Raw genomic sequence first — 20,470 nt, 5'->3', positions numbered from 1 at the left:
AAGGAATTTCTTCCCTTTAGATACTGGCAATAGGAAATGTAAAAGTGATTAGGTAACAAATGTATTTGTTTATACGATAGTTTCACAAGAAAGTGTAACTAAAAGAAGTGTTTAATGTTACTGTTACTATAATACAAACTGACTGTGTCACTGTTTATGGTAAACTTGTATAACTTAAAGTGAGGCCTTAAAGGTTATAGTATAATTTCTTTCATTATTATCAGTAAGTTATGCTAAAGATTGTACGATATAACACTATTTAAATGTTATTACGGTTCTATTGTTTGCTCATGTTATGCAATGCGTGGGGACATGCATAATTCCAATGGAGTGGTATGTGGCACCCCATCAGTGCTGCCATGTACTGTAGTGTGACTTTTGTGCCCCTTCCCCTGCTGAATACATCCCTGACTGGACACTAATAAATTTACAGCACAGATAGGGTTACCTGTGCCCTGAGTGCTGTGTCTGACACAAGGACACTGACCAATAAGCAACAGGCGTATTGATCCCAGAGAGAGAGAGATGGCTTCTGCAGTGGCAGTTGCAGCAGTCTTCAGGGACAGTTGGCCGTTGGGCAGTGGCCATCTTAGAAAGACACAGAGCAGCAACTTGTAGTAGAGCCAGCTGGTGGTGTGTGACAGGAGCACTGCATAGCTTATGGAGAGCCAGATTCTATTCCCAGTGACCGATCATCATTGTAGCAGCCAATTGGTAATAGCACCCTCCTGTGCGGATCCCACTGCTTCCAGTGGTGCCTGCTTGCTGGCAGGCATCTGACAGAGCAGAAAAGTTATGGGCTCTATTGACTGTGTTGCTGGGAACTAGGCCATGCAGCCTGCCCTCCCTTTTGAAGGACATCCCTGGAGGTAGCCCTGCTTTGGAGTAACACATTGGGAGGAACAGAGACAGTGTCTTGCTGCAGCTGCAGACAGAGGTCAGCTCACATTGGTTCATTGAGGCCACCCTAACCCTTGTAGCACAGGTCAGTAACACTGCTGTACTAGCCACACATCACAAGCTTCCTCAGGGACAAATTATGGTTTAGCTGCTTACTTGGTATCTTAGCTTGAAAGCTATAGGCAAGCATATTTTGTGGACATAAAGCAGCATAAGTACTTTATAAATGCAATTCCAATCAGCAGCTCCTTTTATCCAAGGACACTACTAATTGACCCCTGCAGTTGTTAATCTATAGTTAAAGGAGCATCAGCATTGCAGGGAGCATAGTGACACAGTACTCAGCACTCTAGAGACCAGCAAGTAATAGACATCACTGATACACGGATGTAGTATGGTATGCCGGCGGTCGGGCTCCCGGCGACCAGCATACCGGCGCCGGGATCCCGACAGCCGGCATACTGAAGACCACCCCTGATACACAGCTATACAGGGAAACTGTCAACTAAGGACAGAAGTTATACGGAGGCAGTTACAGGGTAGCAATGTTGTCTGACTGTGAGCTGAAGACATTGATATACTTCAATGTAATAAAACTAGGCCTTGCTCTTTGGATTTCAGTCAGTCTAGTCCAGCAAGACCTACACATTTTATATAAGACTATGGGGGTCATTCCAACCCGTTTGCATGCAGCGGTTCTTCACTGCAGTACGAACGGGTCTGGAATATGTATGCACGGCGTGCACATTGCGCTCGCGCGTCACTGCCCGGCAACGGGGGTCGCCAGGCTATGACACTGGTTACGAAGAAAGTGGTCGCAGTGGCGCCCGCAAGAAGATTGACAGAAGGTAGGCATTCCGGGGCGTCACCTGTCCATTGGCGACCGTTTTCGGGGAGTGGTAAGGAAAATGCAGGCGTTTCCAGGAGAACGAAGGGCGGATGTCTGACGTCAAAGCCGGCACCATCATCGCTGAGATCGTCGCACAGGGCGGCACCATCATCGCTGAGATCGTCGCACAGGGTAAGTATGTCCAGGGCTGGTCTTCTTTTACACAAAACCTTTTTAGCTAAGCAGGGCTGCACAATCGTTTGCAGCCCTGCTAAGCTGAAATACATTCCCCCATAGGCGGTGATTAGTTGATCGCACCAGCAGCAAAAAGTTGCTGGCTGCGATCAACTCGGAATGACCACCTATGAACTTTCAAAATTGTGATCACTGAATAAGGAGCTATAGCTATTACGACTGAGTTCTTCAACATGAACTATTTAATGGACATAGACTAGGACATGGGGCCCCACTAGTAATGCAATGTCTATGTTTGTTGCTACCTTTGCTGTTTTTATTAGTTCGATAAGATTGTTAGCAGTGAATAATACCAGGGACGTGTGGTGAGCTAAATAGCTCAGGAGGCACTGGCTAGCACCAGAGCCAGATTTACATGCAATATATGAGCCAAAACATACATCTGGGCATTATACACAGGTGCAGCAGTATAAACTCCTGGAAATTTGGTGAGTTTTGATCAGAGATGTGCGGAAAAACACAGCCAGGTGAGGCACTGCCTCACCTGCCATAGACTTTTTACTCCAGAGTTTTGGCTATAAAAATTATTACAATAATGCAAAGAAGATATTTCAAACAAATTCTTTGTATTTTCATATACTTTACGCAGTCAAAACTCTGGCACAAACGTTAGTATGACAGGAAAGGCTCTGCCTCACCTGCCTCACCCCACCGCACGTCACTGAATAATACATCCTGTAATGTTTTGTGGTAATGTGAATTGCACAAAGTGTTACTGTAAATTGTGATAACTACTTCTAAGCTTTACAGTAGAGAAAAGGTTGCCCAGAAGCGTTCCAGCTAAATAAAAACTACTGAGCAGCAACTGTGTAATTAATGTCTGTGCTATTTGTAATTTGAAGTATATTGTGAATTCCCAGAGAAACTTAACTCCCTAATACTTACCTGTAAATTTTAACTTCCACGTGATACTTACCCAATTGGCACAAGTCTGTATGCAGGTAAGGAAAAATATATTTGACTCCTAGCTAGTCTGGTGGAGGTGAGTATAATCTTAATGACAAAGTATCAGTTCTGTGCATGAATTAGTCTAATTTTGAAAAGTAAAGTGAGTATGGTTAAGAGAGATTACTCTTGTAATGACTGGCATGGTCATCTCTCAGGTTATAAGAAGACCCAAAATTTCTGGCAGCAATCAGGTTTGTACTGTTTGTAAGACCACTACTCATCATTGGCGTTTCTATAATGGTTGCAATGTGTGCAGTGCACCATGGCCCCTGGAATTAGGGATACACATACTGCACTTATGTTTTAATATTTATCTTTCCAGAGTCCTGCATCAGGCACTGCAGCCACAGCAAATATCACCGCCAAAATGGTTGCTGCGCAGGTGCAGTAGTAATTAGTGAGCGCCATGTTTCCAGAGACCCGCGCCATGTAGAGGAGGGGGCCCACCCAGGGGGCAGCACATGGGCCACCTTCTCTGTTAAAAAAAACCCATTGATGTACAATTATGTGATGGACTGTTTAAATTATAATTACATTTCTCTATCGTCCTTGTGGATGCTGGGGTTCCTGAAAGGACCATGGGGAATAGCGGCTCCGCAGGAGACAGGGCACAAAAAGTAAAGCTTTCCGATCAGGTGGTGTGCACTGGCTCCTCCCCCTATGACCCTCCTCCAGACTCCAGTTAGATTTTTGTGCCCGGCCGAGAAGGGTGCAATCTAGGTGGCTCTCCTAAAGAGCTGCTTAGAGAAAGTTTAGCTTAGGTTTTTTATTTTACAGTGAGTCCTGCTGGCAACAGGATCACTGCAACGAGGGACTTAGGGGAGAAGGAGTGAACTCACCTGCGTGCAGGATGGATTGGCTTCTTGGCTACTGGACATCAGCTCCAGAGGGACGATCACAGGTACAGCCTGGATGGTCACCGGAGCCGCGCCGCCGGCCCCCTTGCAGATGCTGAAGTAAGAAGAGGTCCAGAATCGGCGGCTGAAGACTCCTGCAGTCTTCTAAAGGTAGCGCACAGCACTGCAGCTGTGCGCCATTTTCCTCTCAGCACACTTCACACGGCAGTCACTGAGGGTGCAGGGCGCTGGGAGGGGGCGCCCTGGGAGGCAAATGAAAACCTTTTTTGGCGAAAAATACCTCACATATAGCCCCCAGAGGCTATATGGAGATATTTAACCCCTGCCAAGATTCACTAAATAGCGGGAGACGAGCCCGCCGAAAAAGGGGCGGGGCCTATCTCCTCAGCACACAGCGCCATTTTCTCTCACAGAAAGCCTGGAGAGAAGGCTCCCAGGCTCTCCCCTGCACTGCACTACAGAAACAGGGTTAAAACAGAGAGGGGGGGCACTGATTTTGGCGATATTGAGATATATATAAAGATGCTATAAGGGAAAACACTTATATAAGGTTGTCCCTATATAATTATAGCGTTTTGGTGTGTGCTGGCAAACTCTCCCTCTGTCTCCCCAAAGGGCTAGTGTGGGTCCTGTCCTCTGTCAGAGCATTCCCGGTGTGTGTGCTGTGTGTCGGTACGTGTGTGTCGACATGTATGAGGACGATGTTGGTGAGGAGGCGGAGAAATTGCCTGTAATGGTGATGTCACTCTCTAGGGAGTCGACACCGGAATGGATGGCTTATTTAGGGAATTACGTGAGAATGTCAACACGCTGCAAGGTCGGTTGACGACGTGAGACGGCCGACAAACTATTAGTACCGGTCCAGGCGTCTCAGAAACACCGTCAGGGGCGTTAAAAACGCCCATTTACCTCAGTCGGTCGACACAGACACAGACACGGACACTGAATCCAGTGTCGACGGTGAATAAACAAACGTATTTCTCATTAGGGCCACACGTTAAGGGCAATGAAGGAGGTGTTGCATATTTCTGATACTACAAGTACCACAAAAAAGGGTATTATGTGGGAGTGAAAAAACTACCTGTAGTTTTTCCTGAATCAGATAAAATAAAATGAAGTGTGTGATGATGCGTGGGGTTACCCCGATAGCAAATATTGGCGTTATACCCTTTCCCGCCAGAAATTAGGGCGCGTTGGGAAACACCCCTTAGGGTGATAAGGCGCTCACACGCTTATCAAGTGGCGTTACCGTCTCCAGATACGGCCGCCCTCAAGGAGCCAGCTGATAGGAAGCTGGAAAGATATCCTAAAAAGTATATACACACATACGGTGGTTATACTGCGACCAGCGATCGCCATCAGCCTGGAGATGCAGTGCTGGGTTGGCTTGGTCGGATTCCCTGACTGAAAATATTTTATTCATATAGAGCATTTAATAGGATGCATTCTATATATATGTACGTGAGATGCACAGAGGGATATTTGCTCTCTGGCATCAAGATAAGTACGTTGTCCATATCACCCAGAAGATGTCATGGACACGACAGTGGTCAGGTGATACAGATCCCATACGGCACATGGAAGTATTGCCGTATAAAGGGAAGGAGTTAGTTGGGGTCGGTCCATCGGACCTGGGGACCACGGCAACAGCTGGGAAATCCAACCTTTTTACCCCAAGTTACATCTCAGCTGAAAAAGACACCGTCTTTTCAGCCTCAATCCTTCCTTTCCCATGAGGGCATGCAGGCAAAAGGCCAGTCATATCTGCCCAGACATAGAGGTAAGGGAAGTAGACTGCAGCAGGCAGCCCCTTCCCAGGAAAAGAAGCCCTCCACCGCGTCTGCCAAGTCCTCAGCATGACGCTGGGGCCGTGCAAGCGGACTCAAGGTGGGGGGGTAGTCTCAAGAGTCTCAGCGCGCAGTGGGATCACTCGCAGGTTGACCCCTAGATAGTACAAGTATTATCCCAGGGGTACAGATTGGAGAGTCGAGACATCTTCTCCTCGCAGGTTTCTGAAGTCTGCTTTACCAACGGCTCCCTCCGACAGGGAGGCAGCATTGGAAACAATTCACAAGCTGTATATCCAGCAGGTGATAATCAAAGTACCCCTCCTACAACAAGGAAAAGGGTATTATTTTTCCACACTATATTGTGGTACTGAAGCCAGACGGCTTGGTGAGACATAGTCTAAACTGAAATCTTTTGAACACTTACATAAAAGGTTCAAATCGAGATGGAGTCACTCAGAGCAGTGATAGCGAACCGGAAAAAAGGGGACTATATGGTGTCCCTGGACATCAAGGATTACCTCCATGTCCAAATTTGCCCTTCTCAACAAGGGTACCTCTGGTTCGTGGTACAGAACTGTCAATATCAGTTTCAGACGATGCCGTTTGAATTATCCACGGCACCCCGGGCCTTTTACCAAGGTAATGGCCGAAAAGATGTTTCTTCAAAGAAAAAAGGCATCTAAATTATCCCTTACTTGGACGATATCCTGAAAAGGGCAAGTTCCAGAGAACAGTTGGAGGTCGGAAGAGCACTATCTAAAGTAGTTCTACGACATCACGACTGGATTCTAAATATTCCAAGAATCGCAGCTGTTTTCCGACGATACGTCTGCTGTTCCTAGGAATGATTCTGGGCATAGTCCAGAAAAAGGTGTTCCTCCGGGAGGAAAAAGCCAAGGAGTTATTCGACCTAGTCAGAAACCTCCTAAAACCAGGCCAAGTATCAGTGCATCAATGCACAGGAGTCCTGGGAAAAATGGTGGCTTCTTACGAAGCGATTCCATTCGGCAGATCTCAGGGGATTTGCTGGACGAATGGTCCGGATCGCATTTTCAGATGCATCAGCGGATAATCCTGTCTCCAAGGACAAGGGTGTCTCTTCTGTGGGGGCTGCAGAGTGCTCATCTTTTAGAGGGCAGCACACTCAGCATTCAGGACTGTGTTCTGGGGACCACGGATACCAGCCTGAGAGGCTGGGGAGTAGTCACACAGGGAAAAAATTTCCAAGGAAGTGTGGTCAAGTCTGGAGACTTCTCTCCACATGAATATACTGGAGCTAAGGGCAATTTACAATGCTCTGAGCCTAGGAAGACTCCTGCTTCAAAGTCAACCGGTGCTGATCCAGTAGGACATCATCATGGCGGTCGCCCACGTTATCAGACGGGGCGACACAAGAAGCAGGAGGGCAATGACAGCAAGGATTCTTCGCTGGGCGGAAAATCATGTGATAACACTGTCAGCAGTGTTCATTCCGGGAGTGGGCAACTGGGAAGATTTCCTCAGCATAAATGAATTCCACCCGGAAAAGTGGAAACTTAATCTGGAAGTTTCCACATGATTGTAAACCGTTGGGAAAGAACAAAGGTGGTTATGATGGCGTCCCACCTGAAGCGCCAGGTCAAGAGACACTCAGGCAATAGCTGGGACGCTCTGGTAACACCGTCGGTGTACCAGTCGGTGTATGTGTTCCATCCTCTGCTTTTCATACCCAATGTATTGAAAATGATAGGAAGGAGAGGAGTAAGAACTATACTCGTGGCTCCGGTTTGGCCAAGAAGGACTTGGTTCCCGGAACTTCAAGAGATACTAAGAAGGGTCTTGATTCGGCAAGAACCGTGTCTGTTCCGGGACTTACCGCAGCTGCGTTGACGCCAAGGCGGGTGAACGCCGGATCCTAAGGGAAAGAGGCATTCCGGAAGAGGTCATCCCTACCCTGGTCAGAGCCAGGAAGGAGGTGACCGCACAACATTATCACCACTTAGGTGAAAATATGTGCCAGGGTGTGAGTCCAGGAAGGCTCCACGGAAGAATTTCAACTAGGTTAATTTCTACATTTCCTGCAAACAGGAGTGTCTATGGGTCTCAAATTGGGTCCATTAAGGTTCAAATTTCGGCCTGTTGATTTTCTTCCAGAAAGAAATTGGCTTCAGTTCCTGAAGTCCAGAAGTTGTTAAGGGAGTACTGCATATACAGCCCCTTTGATGTCTCCAGTGGCACTGGGCGATCTCAACGTAGTTTTGGGATTCCTAAAAAATCACATTGGTTTAAACAACTCAAATCTGTGGATTTGATATATCTCACATGGAAAATGACCATGCTGTTGGTCCTGGCCTCGGCCAGGCGAGTGTCAGAATTGGCGGCTTTATCTCACAAAGCCATATCTGATTGTCCATTCGGACAGAGCAAAGCTGCGGACTCGTCCCCAGTTTCTCCTTAAGGTGGTGTCAGCGTTTCACCTGAACCAGCTTATTGTGGTACCTGCGGCTACTAGGGACTTGGAGGACTCCAAGTTGCTGGATGTTATCAGGGCCCTGAAAATATAGTTTCCAGGTTGGCTGGAGTCTGGAAATCTGACTTGCTGTTTATCCTGTATGCACCCAACAATGCTGGGTGCTTCTGCTTCTAAGCAGTCGATTGCTCGTGGGATTGGTAGCACAATTCAACTTGCACATTCTGTGGCAGGCCTGCCACAGTCTAAATCTGTTAAGGCCCATTCCACAAGGAAGGTGGGCTCATCTTGGGCGGCTGCCCGAGGGGTCTCGGCATTACAACTTTGCCGAGCAGCTACGTGGTCGGGGGAGAACACGTTTGTAAAATTCTACAAATTTGATACCCTGGCAAAAGAGGACCTGGAGTTCTCTCATTCGGTGCTGCAGAGTCATCCGCACTCTCCCGCCCGTTTGGGAGCTTTGGTATAATCCCCATGGTCCTTTCAGGAACCCCAGCATCCACAAGGACGATAGAGAAAATAAGAATTTACTTACCGATAATTCTATTTCTCGGAGTCCGTAGTGGATGCTGGGCGCCCATCCCAAGTGCGGATTATCTGCAATACTTGTACATAGTTATTGCTAACTAAATCGGGTTATTGTTGTTGTGAGCCATCTTTTCAGAGGCTCCGCTGTTATCATACTGTTAACTGGGTTCAGATCACAGGTTGTACAGTGTGATTGGTGTGGCTGGTATGAGTCTTACCCGGGATTCAAAATTCCTCCCTTATTGTGTACGCTCGTCCGGGCACAGTACCTAACTGGAGTCTGGAGGAGGGTCATAGGGGGAGGAGCCAGTGCACACCACCTGATCGGAAAGCTTTACTTTTTGTGCCCTGTCTCCTGCGGAGCCGCTATTCCCCATGGTCCTTTCAGGAACCCCAGCATCCACTACGGACTCCGAGAAATAGAATTATCGGTAAGTAAATTCTTATTATTTTTTTACTTTCCGTAATAACTTTGTCATATCTTACACATATAGAATTAAATATATTTTATTGTGTAATCTGTAACAGAGTTATTCTGTAAATTACTTATTACTACAGTATGGTTTAAATGTATTTCTGTATCTGAACATGCCAAACACATTTGTACCACTAGATGTCCCTAGAGTACTTATCACAATTTATATTCTTAAACTCTAAATGCTTTTACCAAATAATTTTTACTTGTTGCTCACTGCAACATCTATCAATTAAAAATATTTTTTTTTATTTAGATGGTGCTAATTTAGTAGTGTCATACTAATACCAAGGAGCACTTTTTCCCATGGGTAAACATTTATTGAGTGCCAGTAACTAAGGCGGTGAAAATTATTAGACTAACTTCTAATATTCAAACCGGAAACATTCTTAAATATTTCATAAAACTTTACTGTACGGTATTTACTGTATGATTATTAGTTTGGTATTGATCAATACAAGCAAGCTTAATATTAGTGACAATGTGGTAGTAGTAACTACGGGCTCCAGACTCTCACGTCATAAGGCCCTGCCCCTGTTAAACCAAAATGGCACACATTGTGGGGCCGTGGAAAGAAGTGGGGCTAAAATGATGTTATTTGCATAATTTTAGCCCTGTCCCCTCTGTACGGACCCGCAGCTCCTGATATTTTCTCCCCATCATGCCTGCTTCACTAGGAAGTGGGTGGGATGCAACTGACCATACACTCTACCATAAGTATGGGGGACTACCTGAAAATGTACTGTTAGGTATTTTGTCTTTCTGGATGTTCTATATGTGAGAAAATGGTAGATAATAAAAAAATAACATAATAACAATATTATATTGTAGATCTATACACTGTGAAATATAAAACATAAGAAACACATGGCATATTTGGATACTTCAGTTTTCATTCTTTATTGGTGTGTGATTGTAAAAAACCTGGCAAACTGCTTGCGATTAGCAGAATAATTAAAGGGGTTATTCAGAGTTGGTCGCAGATTTTGGTATCGCAGCAAAATCTGCGACCATACTACTCACAAGCTGGGTTGGCCCCTGCTAATGCAACATGGCTGCGTAGGTAGGGGTACCGCCGCCATGTTTCCTATCGCAGGAAGCACAGGTGATGTCATCGGCCAGCACAGAAAACCGCCATGGCACACCTGCATTTCCTGCTTCTCTCCCACCTAATGCCGCCCCAGGACGCCCGTTACCTGTGAGTAACTATGCGATAACATCCTTCCGGGATGTGATCGCCTAGTGAAGGGCCACACATGCACACTACAGACTCTTTGGATGTGTGCATGCGGCTGCATCCTGGTCTGAATAAGGCCCTAAGCAGTTGACCGCGAGTAACCTCAACCGCTGACCGCAAAGTTCCCATCATTGGATACAATGGTGCGCCTATGTGCTACATTGTATCTTCACTGCACAGCCTCACTGACACTACAGGAGGTCACAGCCAATCAGGAGGGTGCCACGACGTGGCGCTCTCTGATTGGCTGAAGGGACCCTCTTTGACAGGAGTCAGGGGGGGTCCCAGCAGACGGAGAAAGGGGTCCCATGTGTAAACATGGGACCCCTTTCAGTGCATGGATCGGGTATGCGGTTTGTTTTTTTGCCAAGTACGTGGATTATAAAAAAAGGACCCGACACACTGGATTTAGGTGAGTATAATTTTATTTTCAGGTACCCTGGAATCGACGTCGAGACGTGGGCTGAGTCAGCATCTGAGCATAGGTAAGTATGTGTGTGTCGGAATGAATGTAATAAAGTTGTACTTTCAAAGTGTGTGTGTCCTGTTTTTATTTGGGTATTTTTTTTGCAGAAAAACTATAGGTACCAGCGGGCCCGTTTAACCCCCGCATGCTGGTACTTGTGGTTCTCCAAGTACCAGCTTGTGGGGGAGGCTTGCAGGGACTTGTAGTTCTTGTGCAAAAAACAATATTCTTTTATTTTACACTTGGCTATCAGCCCCCCATCCGCAGCCCATGGATGGGGGGGACAGCCTCGGGCTTCACCCCTGGCCCTTGGGTGGCTGGAGGGGGGGACCCCTTGATTTAAAGGGTCCCCACTCCTCCAGGGTACCCCGGCCAGGGGTGACTAGTTAGTGATTTAATGCCAGGGCCGCAGGGACCTATATAAAAGTGTCCCCCGGCTGTGGCATTATCTCTCTGACTAGTGGAGCCCGGTGCTGGTTCAAAAAATACGGGGGACCCCTACGCTTTTTGTCCCCCATATTTTTTGCACCAGGACCAGGCGCAGAGCCCGGTGCTGGTTGATCAAATATGGGGGAACCCCTGTCAATTTTTTCCCCATATTTTTTCAACCAGGACCGGCTCAAAGAGCCCGAGGCTGGTTATGCTTAGGAGGGGGGACCCCACGCAATTTTTTTCTGATTTAAAAACAATTAAAACACCTTTTTAAGGTACACAATGAAGCCCTGCACGGATCTCACAGATCCGTCCGGGATTCCTTGTGTTTTGTCAGGCAGTGTTTTACTCATCACTCCCGTAAAACACTTCCTGACATTACGAATCACATCGACATCGGAAAAAACGAATGTGCAAAACTCGGCAGCTTAGTGAATGAACGTATCAGGATTCAAAAAGTTGCAGTAAAATGCACCCGATACCATTCGAGTTCAAACACCCTTAAAATCGGCAAAAACACGAATATTAGTAAATAAACCCCCTGGTTGGGTTTCCATTCAAACTGCAAATAACAGATTAAAATCTGCAGACATGTTAATTTATTAGATTAAAAATTTAAGAATTTGACTGCCCATTAGATTGCAGCAAGACCAAACGAAAGAATGATAAACTGGTGTCTGAGGTATTTGGAATATCTGATCATAGAATCATACGTTACTACTAAAGATGTGCGCAGACCCCCTCGTGTTTTGGATCACACACATGTTTTTGGATCTGTATTTGCCAAAACCACCCTTGTGTGTATTGGTTTGGGTCTGTATTTTTGTCAAAAAGTCATACAAACAGCTAAAATCACAGATTTTTTTTTTTTTTATTAACCTCAATAACATTAATTTCCAGTCATATCCAGTCAACTTTGATCACCTCACAGCTCCCAAAATTGTTTTCATTTATTTTAGGCCACAGGCGGCAGCAAGCTGGCTGGTTACTAACTGACACAGCATTAGCACAAACAAAGGGCAGTTTATAGCTCATCTATGAAACATTGCCAAACAGCAGTGCAGAAATGAAAAGTGGTGCAATATGGAATTGTCCTTGGGCCCTTCCTCCCACACTTATGTTGGATATTAAAAATTACATGCACAGTTTAGCAAACCAAGTACTTCAGTGAAAGGGACTGATACTTTTGTGGCTGAAGTGCTTGCTTTCTTTGGACCCCACAAAAAATGTTTTGGGAAGGACTACCTCCGATCACTAATGAGGAAAGTGGCAAGGAAAGACTCAGATCTTGGCCTTTGATGATGAGAGTGTTAGTTACACTCTCATAATCCTGTACAATAAATTTCATGAACTCACCACAAATGACGTAACATGGAGGAGTTACCTAGATGGCTAAAGTCAATACCTCTACTATGTTTGGCCTCACAAATGGACCAGATGCCTTCACAAACATTGTCAGGATTTTGCAAAAAATAATCCCACACCAATTGGCTTTCTTTTTATCATGGACAAGACTGCAGCCACTGGTGGCTGACTTATTGTACACAAACAACATCATAATCAACATCCTCAGTGTCAGATACATATCCTCCTTATCCTGTTCCACTTCCACACTCAAATTGTCTATTTCTATTATGCCCTAATTATTGCCATCTTTACTTATACTTCTCCCCACATGTGCAGTTGGTGCAGAAATGGGGGAAGGAGGTGAAAGAGGCTTCTCTATGGGGACAGTGTGAGAAATGTCACACTCACACATAGCTGATGTGGACACCCCTAAATGTTTCTCAGGAATGTGTAATGGTTCTGAACTCATAGTTTGTTCTACTGCCTTAGTGGTTTTTATTTGTTTGACACCTCTTCTAGACTCTGGGTGAAAAGTTCTTGCATCATCATGAGATGCAGAAGAATATGCCTCTTGCAGAACGACCACTTAAAGGCCAAGATCTGAGTCTTTCCTTGCCACTTTCATGTTTCTCTGCAGCTAACATTCCTTTTGATGTTTCTTTACCACTGTAAAATGCAATTGCTTCTTTGACAACAGCGGTAAGCAACTGTGTGCAACCTCTTGGTGTATAATCAGGAAAAAGTCTATGTATAGCAGCATAGAAATTTATACGTCACAAGATAACACTAATTCCTTTATACTAGGAGTTATAGTGTTACAGTCCAATCCAGTTCGGTCTCAAAAAATTGGGCTCAAATGTCCGTTCTTTTATCTCAATCGTTCAAATTCTCTCCTTTTCTCTCGATGGAAGACCAATGGATAAATGGGGTGTCATATAGTGTCCACCCAAATAAGCATAGTGATATCCCACGGGTATCTCCCGATCTTTTCAGGTACCGTAGCTGACATCTGGTCCAGACTCAAGGACCAGCCAACAATTACTGACATGTCGTCTACTGTCACTGCATATGATTCTGTCACCATTGAAGAATGGTGGAGGATTATATGAGTGACAGCATCACTGTAGGCATGTCAGACAGTCCGTACGTATACTGGCAGGAAAAAGAGGCAATTTGGAGGCCCTTGTACAAACTGGCTTTATTTTACCTAAGTTGCCCCCCCTCCAGTGTGTACTCCGAAAGAGTGTTTAGTGCAGCCGGTAACCTTGTCAGCGATCGGCGTAGGAGGTTACTTCCAGAAAATGTAGAGAAGATGATGTTCATCAAAATTAATTATAATCAATTCCTCCGTGGAGACATTTACCAGCAATTGCCTCCAGAAAGTGCACAGGGACCTGTGATGGTGGATTCCAGTGGGGATGAATTAATACTCTGTGAGGAGGGGGATGTACACAGTGAAAGGGGTGAGGAATCAGATGATGAGGAGTAGGTAGAAATCCTGCCTCTGTAGAGCCAGTTTGTGCAAGGAGAGATTGATTGCTTCTTTTTTGGTGGGGTCCCAAACCAGCCAGTCATTTCAGCCACAGTCGTGTGGCAGACCCTGTGGCTGAAATGATGGGTTTGTTAAAGTGTGCATGTCCTGCTTATACAACATAAGGGTGGGTGGGAGGGGTCCTTGGGTGGGAGGGCCCAAGGACAATTCCATCTTACACCTCTCTTTTTTTTTAATCTTTGCATCATGTGCTGTTTGGGGACTATTTTTATAAGTGCCATCCTGTCTGACACTGCAGTGCCACTCCTAGATGGGCCAGGTGTTTGTGCCGCCCACTTGGGTCACTTAGCTTAGTCATCCAGCAACCTTGGTGCAAAGTTTAGGACTAAAAATAATATTGTGAGGTGTGAGGTGTTCAGAAGAGACTGGAAATGAGTGGAAATTATGGTTATTGAGGTTAATAATACTATAGGATCAAAATTACCCCAAAATTCTATGATTTAAGCTGTTTTTGAGGGGGTTTTAAAAAAAAAACACCGGAATCCAAAACACACCGGAATCCGACAAAAATTCCTAAGGGAGATTTTGCCATAATGCGTCCATATCCAAAAAACGACAGCGGAACCTAATCCAAAACCAAAACACGAAAAATACCCAGTGCACATCCCTATTCGTGATTGGTCTCAGTCAACTTCCCTGAAGGCTGAATTGGCCCACAGCTTTCATTACCAATTCCACAGTGTTACCACTGCTTTCTATGCAGGTTATGGTCAACCTCCCAGAGTTCCATACACTCAGTCAATGGCCTCTGTACATGTTCCAGCAGCAACATCCACGTTACAGTCATTTTCCATGTTATGGAAAGATATCCATTTGTCCTTGAAAATGGCTTCTTGCAGATACAAGATATTTGCATATTGAAAAGGTTGAGCAGTACACAGAGTCTGGCTTTCTACCCAGAACTTTCTACCCAGAACCTGAGACTTAAAGTCCTGAGTATGAAGTTTGCTCCATAATACATCAGTCTTTTTCCGATCCTGTACCCAGTAGCTTTCAACTTGAAGTTGCCGCCTCACTTGAGGATTCTAAATTTGTTTCATATATCATTGCTTCATTCTCTAATTTTGAATAGGTTTCAGTCTGCTCCGCCTAAAACGCCTAAAGTAAAAACTAATTGTGGTATTGAGTTCAAAGTAAAGAGGACTCTAGATTCGTTATGGTCATGTTGAGTACCTCAGAATGGAGAGGATGTGGACCAGAAGAGAGAATTTGGATTGATTCCACTGAAGTTCATGTTCCTCAATTAATTTGTTCCTTCCATCCCAAGTACCCCTTGAACCCAAAAGGTGTCCAGAGTCCATCCTCAAAAGGGGGTACTTTCAGGATTCTGAGTGCTGCATGCCTGAACTTACTATTGCACAACACATCGCTGACTTGGAGGGGGTCTCAAGTTCTGAGAAGGTTCCCTGTGGTCAGCACAGTGAGTTCTCTATTTGGTGGTTCAGGGGATCCCTGCAGTATTCCAGCCAATCATATTGGATTCAGTTAGCTGGCCGCTGACACACCAATGTCTTTTCCACATTTCCTCATGTGACTTGCTCCACCAATCCCAGCACACTTCAGGAGATAAAAAGGGCAGCAGTAACTACAGATGGTGCCAGAATAAAGATGCCTATTTAGTCATGTCCTTTGATCACTGATCTCTGGTTGTCAGGTATATTTTTCCAGTCCCTCCAGTACTTCCAGTGTCTCCAGTAACTACGTGTACAGTCAGCCACTTGCACAGAGCTATAAACCTCTGCTTCTGCTGCTTGTGGAACTACTGATCCCAGCTCTACATGAGCATCTACTGCCTAAAGCTTGCTGTTGGTGATTTCCAGGATTCTGCCAGTTGGCAGATGTAGCCATGCTCATTGCGGCTATGAAGTAGCCACACAGGCACTCTTGGCATGCCTAGGCGCACCAGTACAGTGCCGGGCCTTGGCTTTTGTTGCTCATACAGTATATGTGGGCTATGGCCGAGGTAGCAATGCTTTTGCTGCCACCATACTTGATTTGACCATTCTAATTTTATGTAATTAATTTGGCTGTGACCTCTTTTTTTTCCAACCTATACAGTGGTCCATGTCTTTATTTATTAGATTAATCTTAAGTGGTGTGAAAATAATAAAACATATGGGTGACTAATAATAATCACAACAATAATAATAATAATAATAATAATAATAATATTTTTTTTATTATTATTATTATTATTATTATTAATAATATTATTATAGTGCTGTACAATAGAAGTCAAAGCATTACAGATCCAAGATCATCTGCAAGACCTTCAGTCATCTGAGTAACCCTGAGGTCTCCCAGATTGACCCTCACAGCTCCATAACAGAGGCCAGGCAGTTGACACTGTCCTAGTCACTCCAATATTCACTCTGGAATGCTGCCCAGCTCCGCTCACTCCCTGCCCACAATTGGCCACAGCATGTCAATCAGGCTGCAGCTTATTGTGCACTGCATGCGACGGTGTAGTATGGATGGGGTAATGTTTAGCATTACTGCCTCACAGCATTAAGGTCATGAGTTCCATTGCCATCATGGCCCTAACTGTGTGGAGTTTGTATATTCTTCTCATGCTTGTGTAGGTTTCTTCCGGGAACTCCGGTTTTCTTCCCACAAACCAAAAATGTACTGGTACTGTAGGTTAGTTGGCTCCCAACAAAAAAAATATGTATATATAACCCTAGTGTGTAAGTCTGTGCGCGTTCATGGGTGACTAGATGGGCTAAGTGGTTCTTATCTGCCATGAAAGTTTATGTTTCGCATGGATAACAGTTAGAAAAATGTAATTAGACAGGGAAAATTTTTTATAGTTTACAATGTAAAGGTCATGCATGGATAGTTTATGATGATTATCAATAACTAATAGATTATTAATTCAATTGTATTTAGGCTACCTAGCCAAGATCGACTAATAATGCTTATCAGAACTATTTTCGGAAACTTGATTTAAAGGATTCACATACCAATTTATAGTGCATTGATATGTTAAATTTACGTGAGAAAGACAACTAGAACAGTGTCAGTTTAATTTTAATATATAAATTGGTTTTCCTGGATGTAAGTATTTCCAATTTCTAAATAAATATTTCAAATTTCTCAATTTAAAAAGGGTACCCATGTTACACTACCTAAAAACAATAAACATGTTATTTAAATAAAAAATGGAAAAATTGCAAGTACTTTTTCAGATTTACACAATAACAATCTTATGGATATATTTGTTAAAAAATAGTGTAGTTGTATATTTACCTGTTGGAATTGTGTATGTATCTAATGTACATAGTTTATTACATTACAGTATAGTTGCAGAAAATCTGTGATAGATAAAAAATGAAATATTTTCCCCAACCTGCAAATGTGGCCACTAGATGTCACTGGTGTATAAGCAGCAAAATGCAATACCAGTCAGTTTTATTATATTTCCACAGAATTCACTAAGCTTGCTCCTAGAAATGCAACGTAACAGGTAAATACTTTTAAGCATACAGGTTTTTTTTTTATCAAGTATATTTATTCAGTAATTACTCTCTTACTATTCAGCCTAATAATAATAATAATAATCAAACCTATGAAATCAGTGCTGTGAGGCAGTAATGCTAACCATTACACCATCCGCATTGTTTATTATTATTAATATTATTATTATTATTATTAGAGGCTCTAGAGATGGGGCTGCTACCTCCTCCACACATAGGGACGTTTTAAGAAAGGAGGAGGCCTGAGTGCAGCCTCCTCTGTCTGGGCCTCCTCTTCTCTGCCAGCAACACTGTAGAAGAGGGCCCAGACTATAATACACATGCGCAAATCTCTGAGAAACAGGTGCGGCAGCCATTTCCCCAGTGATTTCTTTTCGGCGCATGTGCAAAATACTGAGAACGTTTCTGCTGTGCCATTTTCCCGGTTATATCTGTAGTGCTGCTGCCATCAGCTTTCTATTCAAGAAGGTAAGTATTCAAGAAATGGGTGCAACATGTGCAGTGTGGGCCCCTCTGGACTAAGGGCAGCACAAACAGAGTAATGGTAAGCATTACTGCCTCATAGTACTGAAGTCATAGATTTCATTCCCACCATAGCCCTAACTGTGTGGAGTTTGTATATGGATCTTGATCCAGAGGCACCAACAGGCTAAAGCTTTAGACTGTCCCAGAATGCATTGCGGTGCCTCCTCTATAACCCTGCCTCCAGGCACTGTGAGCTCAGTTTTAGAGTTGGTGCCTCCTTGAAGCAGGTTACTTAACAGGGAGGCTGCGCTAGGCAGCCCTGAAAAAGCTTTTTAGAAGACTTCAAGGGCTGCAGCATTTCATATGTCAGTGTGACATACTGTGCTACAGCTCCATCACCTCCCCAGCGGCGTCGTGTACTCCCACTGGCTCTGTTCCTGGGTACTTGCGGCGGAGGCGCTCTGGTTCCTAGGCACACCACTGCTCTCCTGGATCGCGTGGCTGCTACTAATTGAAGAGGTTAGAGGGTCCCCCAGGTGGGACTGACCATTAAATCGCGTTCCGATCGCAGTCTAGGGAGACGGACTGCGACGCTGGCATAGACACTGTCACCGAGCAGGGACCCCACTATATCCACCAGGGCATGGGAGCACAGGTTGGATAGTAAAATATCCACTTTAATAAGGCTCCGCAGTACACGGTGGTGAGGACCAGCATGGGGAAAAAGACACCAGACAGCTCTGGGCGCCATCTACTGCTGGTGTTCTCGCCCTGGAGCTGCCTCACACTCTCCCTCACTCCTTGACTGAGACGCTGGGCACCATTTTCTAAAATATATGCGACTGGTCTCCAAGGCTGCAAGGCAAGGTCTCCTTTGTAAACCTTCTTGTACATCAGCGCCGTGGTTTTACAAACACTTAAGTATTCTACATGTCGATAATAAGACAATGTTAGTTAAGAACAAGTGTACCTGTGCCAGAATATATTGTACGAGTATTCTGATATATACATCCGGTCTCAGACCGCGCATTGTTATATTTTATATATATATATATATATATGTGTGTGTGTGTTCATATAATAATCCAATGCAATTTTATTGTTATGAAAATAATTATCTGCATTGCGAACGTGCCTATCTTTGCCTGTATCTGCTATGTGATTTCACTGCGGTGTATTCCAGATATATCTATAACTTTATACTGTGCCCTAGGGGACTAGGTGCATCCGGGTCAATATATAGTGCGACACAGTATTTACCTATTATGTGTATTCTACTGTGTACTCAGTCACATAATACCGGATTTATTCGCAGGTGTTGTGTAGTGGGTACTCAGTCACATGCTAACGGATTTATTCGCAGGTATTGTACTCTGTTTGGCTTTATTGTACTAAACCGCTCTCTGTTGCATTTGTGTATAATGTTTAACATGTAGGGCAGTAAATCTGGAGACGCTCCCGCATCCTGCAGAGCAGGCGCAACGGATTTACCTGAGGGGAAAGTTTTGTTTGATGGTCTGTGTACTATGTCTCATACATCTCCCAGTCAGTCTGCAGTTCCTGTAATCAATCAGGAGCCAACCTGGCTGCTTTCTCAAATCTGCTGGGTTCTCTTGTTGAATGCTTTATGCCCCCTATGGGACCACCTGTAACATTACAGTCACTGATGTCCCCGTGGTTACTCCGATTTGGCCGGGAAAATTTTGCCTCACGGGTTGTAGCGTATGACTCATTCCTTGGTCAGGCAAAACCCTATTCCAGGTCATTCTCTTGTCTCTGAGTCATCTGAGCGGGCTGCTTCCTCCTCCCTATCCAATAATCTCTCTGATATTTTATCTGAAGAGAGGGGGATCATTCTGTCCTGTCAGTCCCTATATTAGGTGTTCCTGACAAGGATTTTCCATTGCTAAATGATACCACTGCCCTTGTGGTAACTGGAAAGCAAATCCTACAAATCAGTGATAAGAGGATTCCCCTACTGTGATAAAGCAAACTGATATGTTCACATGTCAGTGGGTAATTAAAACTCTGCTACCACAATCTGACCATTAAGTGTATATCACACAAGACCCCTGGTCTAATCCAGGGAAGACATCCCCCCTGTCTACAACGGGCATTAGCTCAATATCCTCCCCCTGCAGAGTTATATAACTAATTCACTGCTAGTGAACTCATGTGTCCCCCATCAGGTGTCGTCCACTCTGCCTCTCACCACTGTCCCCTCACTGTAAGAACTGACAGGTAATCGTGTGGAGGGATGCCTGAAGTCTATTACTCCCTTATGGGTGTTGTACATAAACCATGATTGCGTCCACCTGGGGCTGCAAAATAGATTGATGACTGGATCAGGCATTAGAGGAAGAGCTGTCCGAGGATATATCTGACAATGCCAGACATTCTGTGTCTCACAATACCACCGGCACCTTTTCTACACCATGAGGCATCTCCTGAGGCGGGTGTGTTG

At 44.6% G+C, this 20,470-nt stretch overlaps 1 long non-coding RNA gene across 1 annotated transcript in view; it reads left to right on the top strand.

Annotated features, from left to right (window-relative positions):
• The first annotated feature begins 590 nt into the window (after window positions 1-590).
• The window catches only part of LOC134935323 (uncharacterized), a 121,470-nt gene continuing 101,590 nt past the window's right edge, over window positions 591-20,470 (top strand). The window contains exon 1 of the long non-coding RNA XR_010180057.1: window positions 591-985. This is a non-coding gene — a long non-coding RNA (uncharacterized LOC134935323). The remainder of the gene's footprint in view (window positions 986-20,470) is intronic.

This window comes from Pseudophryne corroboree, chromosome 6 (genome assembly GCF_028390025.1).
Source record: "Pseudophryne corroboree isolate aPseCor3 chromosome 6, aPseCor3.hap2, whole genome shotgun sequence".
Lineage (NCBI taxonomy): Eukaryota > Metazoa > Chordata > Amphibia > Anura > Myobatrachidae > Pseudophryne > Pseudophryne corroboree.
This window is presented reverse-complemented; position numbering and strand designations above follow the sequence as displayed.